Below are 12,888 nucleotides of genomic sequence, written 5' to 3' on the forward strand. Positions count from 1 at the left end.
CAAATTGTTTGTGGATCACAGGCCACTTGTCGAGTCTTCCAGCAACGGCTTCATTCACTGTTACACCAAGGACCGACTAGCAACCCAGTGTCCGGCGCAGCAACCATTGCAGGCCATGACAACCCTAGAGGATATGCTCTTCACGCGACCGCCAACTACAAACATGTCGTGCTGTAATAGATTCTGGATCACAGGTGAATCTTATTTCAAGGAGGATGGCAGATCTGCTATCTCTTAAGGAAATGTCGTCACCGATTGAAATATCTGGAATGGGAGGAAAAATAACAACAGCAATTAGATCAATACTAAACCTCTCATCAGGTACATCAGATTCCGAAAAACTGATAGAGGAATTTATTATTCCTACAGTCATTACAAACCAACCATCGTTACAGATTGCAACTAATCTTTATATTCCCGAGGGACTGCCTTTAGCAGATCCTGACTTTCGGCAACCTGGACGCATTGACCTAACCTTAGGAGTTGAGGTTTATTCTCGTGTAATAACCGGTGAACTTCTTGAACTAGGACCTAATAAACCTTTGGCACAAGACACAAAGTTTGGTTATGTAATCACAGGTTATCTCAATAAGGAAACCTCGTCTGAAACGGAAATGTAAGGCGGTGATCTTTGCTAGACAGCGAAGTAATCAGTGCCATACATGCGACTTGATGTCGATGGGGATCATCCCCCCTCAAAATATGACTTAATTCATCTGGAGGATCGTAAACTAAATTTATTGGTACGTGGTTTTAACTATTTTAACTCCCTTAACTGATGCAAATCTCTTGATAATGTAGGGAAGATCTTGGCAGCGAACCCTAAGAAGATTACATACCAAGACCTTAGAAATTTAATTCGTTTGGGAGAAAAAGCGGTGAAAGTGTAAAAATGAAAATTTCGAAAATTGGAGCTGTTGGAGTCGGTCGTGATAAATTCCCCCGGCTTTTAACTAAGTTTTATTCTTACTGAGAATACGCGTCGAATGACACCACATTTGTTGAAATCCGATCTCCCGTTCAAAAGTTATTCCGAAAACAAGATTTTCGCCAAAATGAAATTTATTGTCCCTTTGTTTGTGGGTTTGTGTGAATTCCTTTTTATGGATGTGTTGAGTAGTTCGAAAAACTTTTGTTCTACGACTTTTGAAAAAACACGCTAGATTAGCGAAAAATTAAAAAAAAAATGGCTAGATTATGAAGGCTTAAAGTTTCTAAACAGCTAATGCTACGGAATTGTGTTACACGTCTCTGAAAAGGTAATTAAATTTGCTAAATACTATACCTATTTTGAAATTTCCTGAATATAACAGATTTAAAGTTACAGCCAAAAATTAAAAAAAAACGAGGAAGAACGCCTATTGTCGAGTACCTCGACTATCCGATACCCGTTACTCAGCTAAAGGGACCAAAGGGAAATGGAGATTTGGAGGCAGTAAATAGAGATTGAAATGCGCCACCTACCGGCGGTAAAAAAGTTTAAGCGTTATGGGCGTTAGAGTGGGCGAGCCTAACATTTTTTTTGATCAATCGATAGATATTGACGAGATATTGTGGGCGTTAGAGTGGGCGTGGCACTCTGCTAAAACAAAGTTGCACTGCGCAGGAATCTCAGGAATCTGCACGCCTAGTATTGTAACTTTTATAGTTTCCAAGATCTCAGCGTTCATACGGACAGACGGTCAGACGGACAGACGGACAGACGGAAAGACGGACATGGCTAGCCTGATCAAGAATATATATACTTTATGGGGTCGGAAACGCTTCCTTCAGCCTGTTACATACTTTCCGACGAATCTAGTATACCCTTTTAACTGAAATGTATTGTTCTCATCAATACCTATCGATTGACCCAAAAAAAAGTTTGCCGCGCCCACTTTAACGCCCACAAACCGCCCATAAACTCAAAAAAATCGTAAGTGTGAACGCGGATATATATACTTTATGGTGTTAGAAACGTCTCCTTCACTACGTTGCAAACTTCTAACTGAAATTATTATACCTTCTGCAAGGGTAGAACAAAAACTTCTGAAAACTTCAAACAAAACAAGGAAGAACGCTATAGTCGAGTACCTCGACTATCAGATACCCGTTACTCAGCTAAAGGGACCAAAGAGAAATGGAGATATGCAGGCAGCAAAGTGAGATTTAAATGCGCCACCTACCGGCGGTAGACAGATTTAAGCGTTGTGGGCGTTAGAGTGGGCGTGGCAAAGTTTTTTTTGGATCAATCGATAGGTATTGACGAGACCAATACATTTCAGCTAAAGTTTTAAATCTAGCATAAAAATTGTTGGCTTGGGCGGCTTGTGGGCGTGGCATATTCGCGTAACAAACTTGCGCTGCGCTCAAGCCTACGGAATCTAAATCTGAAATCCCATTTCTCTATCTTTGATATTTTCCGAGATATCCGCGTTGATATTTACGATTTTTTGGAGTTTGTGGGCGATTTGTGGGCGTTAAAGTGAGCGTGGCAAACTTTTTTGAGTCAATCGATAGGTATTGATGAGAACAATACATTTCAGTTAAAATTTTTATTCTAGCTTCAAAACTGTAGGAGCCACAGCTTAGGGCGGTTTGTGGGCGTTAGAGTGGGCGTGGCACTCTGCTGAAACGAACTTGCGCTGCGTAAGAAGCTCAGGAATCTGCACGCCGAATCTCAAAAGTCTAGCTTTTATAGTTTCCGAGATCTCAGCGTTCATCCGGACGGACAGACAGACATGGCTAGATCGACTCGGCTAGTGATCCTGATCAAGAATATATATATTCTATGGGGTCGGAAATGCTTCCTTCTGCCTGTTATATACTTTCCGACGAATCTAGTATACCCTTTTACTCTACGAGTAACGGGTATAAACAACTCTTAACGAGGTAAGGGGTCCTGGCGATCACCCACCATTAACATACAAATGTTCTGATATCGACTTTATAGACGAATAATGCTTATACATTCGACTAAATAAATACACTTTTTAAAATGTTCCCATTCAATATGCTGCAATAAAATATACTTTTGATTTGAGAATAAATATTTTGCTAAAGCGGGCAGAATGAAAACATTTTTAAAAGTGTATTTGTTTAATCGAATGTACAAGCATAATTCGTCACAAAAGTCGATATCAGAACTTTTGTTCATACCCAAGGGTGCTCAACATGACCAGCACCCAACAAAACAAGCAGTATCCAGGCTTGGAACAGTACCAGGCATTCAGTAGCACCCACTGCAGATGAGAATTGCTGATCAGCATATTACACTATCTACTATCTCACAGTCTCACTGACTCAACGGCACACTGACCCGAAAATGCAGTCAGCACATTTTGCAGTGTCAGCCGAGCCAACTACGCATACTGCTACCATAATCAAAATTCCCTGAGCTACTTCTAAATACAGCTTATTACACCAATCATTACACCAAACTTTCGTGTTCCGAGTAGTATATAAGCATGTATTAAATGAAGAATAAATCAGTTATTAACGCACCTTATAACACCGCGGTTCTACTTCCCACCTCCGGTAATAGAGCTCGAAATCCTACACTATCTCAACTAGCAGCTTACCACGTTAGGTCAACCTCAGCGCAGCTCCAGCATTGCTATTGGTCCGGCATCGCAGTAAGCATCGTAACCATTGCCGCGACGCGATCGTCCCGCCAGCAAAATCTCCCCGTGCCAGTGACAAGTGCTCATTACCCTCTTGTCCCGTGGTGTGACCCAGAAGTGTCTACTTCGGTTAGGCACCGGTTAGGCAACATTGGTGACCCCGACGTGATCCTTTACCAACTAACGATCACACTCCAGCAACACCCTTTCAACCACTAGAATCGATAAGCGCACAACCTACAGCAACACTCCGCCATCAGTCAGTTCACAACGAAGAGAGCTGTAAGATTTGTTACCTAGGACCGCATCATCTTAGCGCATGTAGCCGTTTTCAGGAAATGAACCCCAAAACGCGGCGCCAAGCCATTATTCAAGTAGGTGCAAGTTATATGACACATTATTTAGGGGCTCTTACCCAATTTATAAACAACTTTGAGCCGAGAGCTAATTTCCAAATAACTCTGACAGACCCGAGATAAATCCGTGGTCAGCTATTTCTGCCAAGCAGGCCTCCAAATCATTCCCACCCAGATCAATTTCACGCAGTCCGAATCAAACGGATGCTGTAAACATCCAAACCGATATTGTAAACAATCGGAGCCCCAAGCGAGCCCTGAGTCCGCTAACGTAAACAAAAGATCCACAAAGCGAGTCCCGAGTCCGCTAACGTAAACAAAAAGATCCCCAAAGCGGTCCCTAAACTCCGCTAATGTAAACACCAATTTCCGGCCAAGATTGGACTTCGAATTTAATTGGCAAATTGCATCATCCTATTTTCCGACTCTCTTGAGCCATTCTCTTTATCAATTTTTGGGGATAAATTCTCCTAAGCCGAGGAAAAAATTTTTTTTTTCATAATTCGATAGTTTAGATATTCAAAAATATCTCCCTAAACGGATTTTTCGAAATTCAATTTTTTTTTTTAAATTATGGCTGATTAAGAGAATGTATGTTATACGTGCTATTCTATCAGTTACACTGCCTGAAATTTATCGTAAAACTTTAAACGCGTTTTTCTCCAAACTACTTTTTCTGATACGGTAGCCATAATATTTCAAGTTCTAATCAGCCGATTTACTTAAAATTTGGCATGAATATTCTTTCAATATCTCTCTATCGCGTGAACCAACAAAAAATAAGAATTTTAAATTTGTAATATTTTTAAAAAACTCGATAAAATTAAAAAATTAGTAAAAAAAAATCGACCTTTTTTTTGAGTGGCCGCCATTTTTTGAAAGAAAATTTTTTTTTTAGTTTTGCTCGTTCATGACATAGCGACATTCGTACTGATTAAGAATCTTTATTTTTTTTATTTTTATGATGACCACTAGGGTAGAAATCATGGCGACGAGGACACGGACTTTTTTTTCCCCCTCTACTTCAAGGACGCATAACTCGATGAAAAAAAAAAATTTTTTTTTTAAATTTTATTTTATGTACTCTTCTAAGTTAAATAAACAAATGATAAAAAACCCGACAGTAAAAATATCAATTGTTTATTTTTAATTAATTGTTAAAAAAGGCTCGAAACTAGAGCCTCTAGACTAGAATACCCCCTTAAATCACGAGTGAGAAACTTAATTTGCAGGTAGCAGAATATAATTGAAGACATCTGACGCTGAAAAAAAATATTACCTGCAATTCAATTTTCCACATGCATTCTAAGGAAAACGAAATATTATTTTCATACTATTTTAGTTATCAAACAACAACACCTCTTAACGAGGTAAAAAGTAGTGGCGAACGCGCCCTTAACAAAAATTTCTAATATCAACAATTGTGACGAAAAATTATATTACATTCGATAAAATAAATGAACTAATTAAACTTTTGATTTCGGCCCGCAACAGTACATATATATTTTCCTATAAGTAAATTTTCTGTTGTAGCGTGCCGATTACATAAATTTAATATAGTTTATTTATTTTATCGAATGTAATATCATGTTTCGTCAAAATTGTTGATATCAAAAATTTTTGTTAAAGGCGCGTTCGCCACTACTTTTTCCTCGTTAAGAGGTGTTTTTGTTCGATATCAGAAGTTTTTTTTGCACAAGAGTTTAAGTACCCCAATACCATGACTAGGAGTCGTCCCTATATGGCTTGGCTATTGAAAAAACAAACACACAGACTCGACCCCTAATCTTAGCTGAACGCCACCTTAAATTAGGCACTGTAGCGTCATTATCAGTCGGCTCCCTCGAAGAGGGTTCAGTATGAGGACTTTTGCCAACCAAAAAAAAAATTAAATATTTTATGCAATAACTTAAATTATGTTTACTACACTTTCTACTTCTTTGTAACTATAGATCATAACATTAAAGACTTATTTCTCCTCATAAAAAAGTATATAAATATCTTTGCTGTTCCGGGGCCAAGAAGATTTAGTTATTGTTGCATCATCGGCTTTCCATCTTTTCGTAAAATAGATGTATAATGTCCTTCGTTAAAACCTTGACCATGATGAAATATTGAACTTGATAAACAGTATCTCTTATTTTCAAATCTTAACTCACTTTGTGAGTTGTTTATTAAATTAAATTTGGTTATCTTCGTATACGCCTGATCGACTAAACTAAGTGAGAACGCAAGTATTCGGCCTGAATTTTCAATAAGGGTCTGACGTTGAAGATGACTGGCGCAATGCGCTTTCAATAGTTCGCCATGTTATTTTAGATATCTTAACGAAATTTAGTGTAACCATACTAATACGCAGTACATGTATATGAATACTCTTTATATTATATTATGAAACATTTAATGTGAATATTAAACTTTTTAATAACAAGTTTTATCGCTTCAATTACCTATTTTATTAGCACAAGTTTGAAACCTAAACGGCTGTATAGTTTCAGATTTCAAGAGAATTCGGTCGTTTCTTACATTTCCCGCCGAACTAGCGAGTTTTTTCAAAGAACAAATAGATCAAGTTTCCTATTTCGATTAGCTTCATGCATGCAAAGGACCCTAAAACCATAACAGATTTTCCGTCTGACAAAATCCAATAAGAATATTTTTCATCAAATTGGTTTTTTTTTCTTGTTTATTCCAATAAGTATGAAATATTTCGTATACGGAGCTGAAACGAGTTGCACTTTTTATCGCTTAATATCTTTCAAAACGGTAATTTTTTGGGCAAAAAGTGTTATATATCAAAAGTTTAGGAATCTCAAGGGCTATATGATTTGAAATTTAAAAAGAAATCGTTCGACTCAATATTGAGAAAATAGTGGTTTTAAAAAATAAATTTTTGTAATAACTCTAAATCTATTATATTCAGACAATTTTACTATATAAATAGTAATATAGTATTTAGCAAATCAAATTATCTTTTCAGAGATATATAGCACGTTTCTGTAGCATTAGTTGTTTAGATACTATACGCATTTTAAATCTGGCTTTTCTTTTTGATTTTCCGCTGAACTAGCGGGTTTTTCCAAAAGTCGTAGAACAAACGTTTTCTATTTCAAGCTACCTTATACACCCATAGGGTTTCCAAACCCTAAAACTAAGATGGGATGCATACAAACCCACAAACAAAGGGACAAACATTTTCGTTTTGGGAAGAAAAAAGACTTGTTTTTTGAATTACTTTTGAACGGGACCGTTTGGATTTCAAAAAATGAGGTGTCATTCGACGCGTATTCTCAGTAAGAATAAAACTAGCTAAACAGCTGGGGGCTTTTATCCCCACCGTATCCAGCAGCTCCAATTTTCTAAATTTTAACTTTTACACTTTCACCGCTTTTTCTCCCAAACAAATCTATATTTCGAAAGTCTTGGTATGCAATCTTCTTAGTTTTTGCGATACCTTTCGATTGGTGTATCACTCGTTATGATCGGACCATAATGGCAGATTTTCAATTCTGCGGCTATATATATTTACATGAGTCCTTCTTCGCCCGAATAAAAAATCAGGAGATTTTTTTTATTTGTTGGTTATTCTTTATTAGAACGTTGGAAAAAGACTAATTGTATGTTACAGAATTGGTTAGAATGAAACCTCGGTTTGCGTCTTAGAATTTACTGTTAGTGCATTAGGTGACGCAATCGCAAGTGGATGATGCGATCGCCACTTCTTGGTTTATGTTTACATAATTCGGTATTATTAGATTTTGCGATCTTATTGGATTTTTACGTTTATGGAATTACGTCATTGTTGACGTTCGGACTTAATCAATTTTCTTTGTTTGTTTGCATTGCGGGATCTCGAGCTTCTGTATCGTTTTTAATCAAAGCCGAAATTGGCGATTCTGTTTATTTGTGAACGGTTTCGTTCTTTGAACTGGTGGCCGTTGAGAAATCGCAGTGCAGACACGTCACTCCCCCATCACTGAGACAAAATCGTATGGTTATTTATGTGATTTTGGGGTATGGTTTTGGTATTTCTTGTAACTCTTGTGAGTCTATTGTTGGGTCGTCACCTTTTGTGTTATTGTATTTTGTAAGTATTCTTTTAGGTATTTCCTTAAATTCTGTTACGTGGGCATATTAGTGCCCGAGTCCTGACAAGGACTTGGGCCGAGGGAGAGGCGTCCGATATTCTGGCACCATTTGCCGGCATAAGCTACGTCGTATTCGGGTCGTGGGATCTTGGTAAGCCTCTCTCCTCTCCAACATAACGAGAATAGATATTAAAAGTGCCTGGAGAATAATATTACTTCATAAAGTTCGTCGGTCGTCAGTCCACACTGCCCCACAAGCTTAGCTGTCGCTTGATCGTATTACGATCGGGCTGTGTTTTGGCCATATTCCCTCCCCTTCACACATTCGTGTGCCAATGGATCGTCGCGGGCCGCGCAATACGATCCCCTATTGTCAAGGTTGTCCGTCAAAAGTTATGTCATTGTTCTTGACCTACTCCACTTCTTGCGTCAGCACACCCCCCTTAATAGAGCTCTAGCACTTCATGTTTTGATATCCTTTTACATTACAAATTTATTGGATAATATTTATATCGGCGAGTGCCGTGGATGAATAACATAATGTTGGCTAAATCATATGGAAATTAAACTAATTGACAATTATTGGTTAGCGGAGAGTATCGAATTTATCACCTGTGAAGGTGCACACATCAGCAAAATGCTGACTATTCACGACTACAAAACGTCGCTCAGAGAGCTCTTGCAATTGTACATACAACAACAAGGCTGATACTCGCCACTGGAAAAGTTAATAGTAGTCTATAAAACTGTAGGATACTGCACGGATATTTATATATGTATGTTTATAAGAAAGGAACCGTGTTCCGACAAACTTACCCCCTCTTTAAATCCTGGGCGATGAGATCTCGACGCTCCGGATCCTGGGCTTTGGAAAATATTATATTGGATATATATATATATAAATATACGTGCACCAAAATACGGCTGTTCTTAAGTATACCAATTCACTTAAACACAAAATATATATTTCTATTATGCCAGAGGCATGCGGCTTCTTCAACGGCTGTTCATCATGATTCGCACTTTGTCTATCGATTCGGTTGGTTTAAATGTATTTCAGTGCATGTTTGAATGCTTCCAATGTTTTTTTGTTGATTTTCACTTGTTCTCCAATTGTATTATTAGAGGATATTGGTCTTTGGTTATGCGTGAGTTCACTTTGGTTGGCTCGATTAACACATTTATGTTGCATCACAACTTTCTCCGACGTACGCTACGCCTCTGAACGGATGGCTCCTACAGCTGAACAATTTTCAGGAGCATGGATGGGGATCACGGGTACTGCGGCTACAAACATCACAGTATGACAGATGTCGTCCTTATTGTTGATCCTCTCCACGTTCTTTGATGACAATGGCGGCGCTGGTCCGACACCTCAGAACCTTTCGAGCTGCGATTTGTGTCCTCCTCAAGGACTGTTGGATATGGTGGTTGGTCCTGGTGGCAGAAGACTCCGTGGACGACTACCCCAGGGAAAGTCGTCTTCCCTCGGAGATGCCGGCTTCCGTCAGCAAGACACACAAATGGATTCTCTCCTAAGCTCTATTTGTCTAAGGTCTTTTATACCAGACTAGAGCTTTTACTTGGCTGCCGGTATGGATCGGATAAACTAGGTGTTCCCACCTAGGATTACTGTTTCTTGATATCTGCTATCTTGGGAGTCAACGGCCGGCTGTTGCCCTTTGCCAGCTACCGGAGTATGGTTACCAGTAGGTTGATCGTGGCCGTTGTTCTGGCCACGCGACACCCGAGAATTGCCGAATTGCATTTTCTTTTGCCTTTACCAGTATGAGTCTCGTTAGTCACATGCACCCCTCCCCCTGGCTAAAGATTCGTCGGTGTTCCTCTATGTGAATCTTTCTATGTGGAGGGCGTACGTAACAGGCTCGAAGTGATCGATGCGGACCGCATGGAATGACTTCGCAAAAGGAATCTGCGTACGACCAACGTTGTCTGTTCCGTGTTTCTTCTCCTTTTAGGCGCCCATTCACGTGTGGCTTCGACCCACTTCTCTGATCAAGAGTCTCATGTTTTATCGGCTGAGCTGTTCGGGCTGATATCTCCACTGCTGTTGCTTTATGTTAAAGGTATATTATGTACTCTAGTATTTTTCATAAACTTGGGGCATGGAATCTGTGTTTGATCTAACTGACGATCGATTAAATCACATTTATTAGAAATGTTTGATTTATATGTTTGTACTTTTGTACTATTAGGAAAGCTTTGTAGTGTTGGGCATGTTTTTCGCAGTACTTTTTAACCAGCGGTCCACTCGGAGACACTCCCTTTTGAAATCCGCTAACGAAGTTAATGGGGATGTTAGCAGCAAGCCGCCCATCTGGGAGTTCATGTTGTCTTTCAAAAGCTCAACAAATTCATCTTCAGCGATTTTATGCTTCAGTTTGAAATGCAAGTTGTGCATATCGGAGACATAATCGCTGAAGGTTTCGTGCTGTCCTTGCTTGTGTTCCATTAATTCCTTGACTTTCATAAGGTCACATCCGGTAGTGGAAAATGCTCGTTTCATTTCTTGGGTCAATGAGTAGTAGTCAAAATCGTAATCTTCTGCCTTGTCCTCCATTAACTGCCAATACCATTTCGTGGCTGCACCTGCCAACAGAAGATGGAATTCACGAAAGACTTGTTGGCGACTGAGGTCGTACAATTCTTGCAATCGGTCTACGCGGAACAGGAAACTCTCAACTGTCATGCCGCGACCGCTTCCATCGAACTTTAGGTTCCATCTGTCCAATCTGACGTCTTTTGGTCTTGGTCCCTGAAACGATGAGTTCCGATCGATCTCTGGGTGCAGTTGGTGACTCGTCTCCCTTTCATTTGTTCTGGATTGCCTGTGGGTGTCCATCCGCCTGGGTGTTCTTAACCGGTGCATCTGGCTATTGAGCATGTCCTGTGTTACCGGTTCCAGAGGCGGAGTCTCTTGGTATCTCAAAAAGCTGTCCGTTGGATTCGTAACAGTACGGGGCGGCGAAGGCAGTCCCTTCTGTTCGGGTCTCCTGGGTGTCGGAGACTGCAATTCTGTTATTTGTGCTTTCAGCGCTCCTATCTGGGCACTCATTCCACGCTGCATTACGTTGCTCTGCCTCAAGAGCTCCATCAATCTTTGTTCACGTCGCTCGGCAGCCTCTAAGTTGTCCTCCTCGTGCCTCTGAAATTGGGGAAGCATACTTGATCTTCCTTTCGGCGGTCCTAGGGGTAGATTCTCCCCTCCGGCGGCTCCTTCCATTTCAGTGTATTGGTCAAAATTGTTTTCTTCGGACAGGGTATCTACCTGTCCTGGCTGATTCTGTGCGAGCTCCCACGGCTCTCTTTCAGATGAGTCTCCTAGCCTTGGCGCGCTCGCACTCCGGGGTTGGTGGTTGTCTCCGCGCGTTGTTGCTCGGGTCACTCTTCCGGTGCTGGGTTGGAATAGGACCTTCTTCTTGGCCCCCTTCATTTATATTATTTGACCTTCTTTAAAGGCCTCCGCTTTCTTTTTATAGATTGTCACTTTGTGCGAATTAATACACGCACTAAAATTTGTCTACACTTTTTTTTGCGTTTTGGTATAAAAGGTTCACGTGATTATTTTCAAAACACCCGGTCAGCGACGGATACGCTGAATAAGTCGACAATAAAAATGTTTATAAACTGGGGGTGCTTCTCTCTGCTTCTCAAGTTTCTCTTCGGTCAAGAACCGTCCGATATTTAAGCCCCAAAAAAAAAATAATAAATTTCCCTAACTAGGGGTGTTAGCCGCTTCTACACAACGCGGTTCCGCTAAGCTAACATGCCCTTACTTTCCCTTTTTCTAGACATCCCAAATGTTCCAAACGGAATGGCTGTGTCTAGATAAGGAATCTGTCCAAAAACCCCCTCCCGCCAGTCGTCGGAAAACGAGTTGTTTGACCGATCGTTCTCGGGCTCCACAACCGTCTCCTATTTCTCTGGACTCGAACCAAGCAAACGACCTGACCAACTAGCCTAATACGTTGTGGGGCGTCGGCCAGAGAAACTAAAAATCGTCCACCGCCCAAATATGTCAAGGGAAACAGCAAAGACTCGAACCAAGCAAACGACCGGACAAATGCCCAGTACGTTGTAGGGCGTCGGCTTTGCGTTTCCTGTCAGTTCCCCCACCCCCATTCTGTCCTGGATCGACAAACGAACAGTAGACCCGCACCGCAACTGCTAAATGCGTTACCGTAATGCTTGCGCTCCTGCTCTTTCTGGACTCGAACCAATTCAAACGACCGGGCAAATGCGTAGTACGTCGTGTGGCGTCGGCCAGAAAGCACCTATAAATTGTATTTACGTTAATTTTAACAAGTAGTCGTCGACACTTAGTTATAGGTATAGTATTATAAAAAGGATAACTCATAGTTCTTGGTTTAAGGAAATTCCGGTCAATTTGTCCATGAACAAAACAGGGAATTCTACAATTGTAATAGACAGAAATTAAATTATCTTAAAGTCAAGCCTCTATTCTGAGACAAAGTTCTGGTTGAGAGGCCTCTCAACACTACCAGTCACACAAGTTGGGGACTTTAAAGTTACTAGTTGAAAGACAAAATAGATAAGTATGCGCATATTTAAAATTATTTAAGTTCCCTGCTCTATAAAACAGTCAAATTACTCATGGCAAATGAAGATGAAAGCTTTGCCATACTTAGGTGCATCCACTCCGATACCGCAGGCATCGAGATGGTTGACCCTAATAATATTCCTTAAGGAATATGAAAAATCCTAACGTTGGGCGCCAATTCTGTTACGTGGGCATATTAGTGCCCGAGTCCTGACAAGGACTTGGGCCGAGGGAGAGGCGTCCGATATTCTGGCACCATT

Source organism: Drosophila subpulchrella, unplaced genomic scaffold (genome assembly GCF_014743375.2).
Source record: "Drosophila subpulchrella strain 33 F10 #4 breed RU33 unplaced genomic scaffold, RU_Dsub_v1.1 Primary Assembly Seq477, whole genome shotgun sequence".
NCBI lineage: Eukaryota > Metazoa > Arthropoda > Insecta > Diptera > Drosophilidae > Drosophila > Drosophila subpulchrella.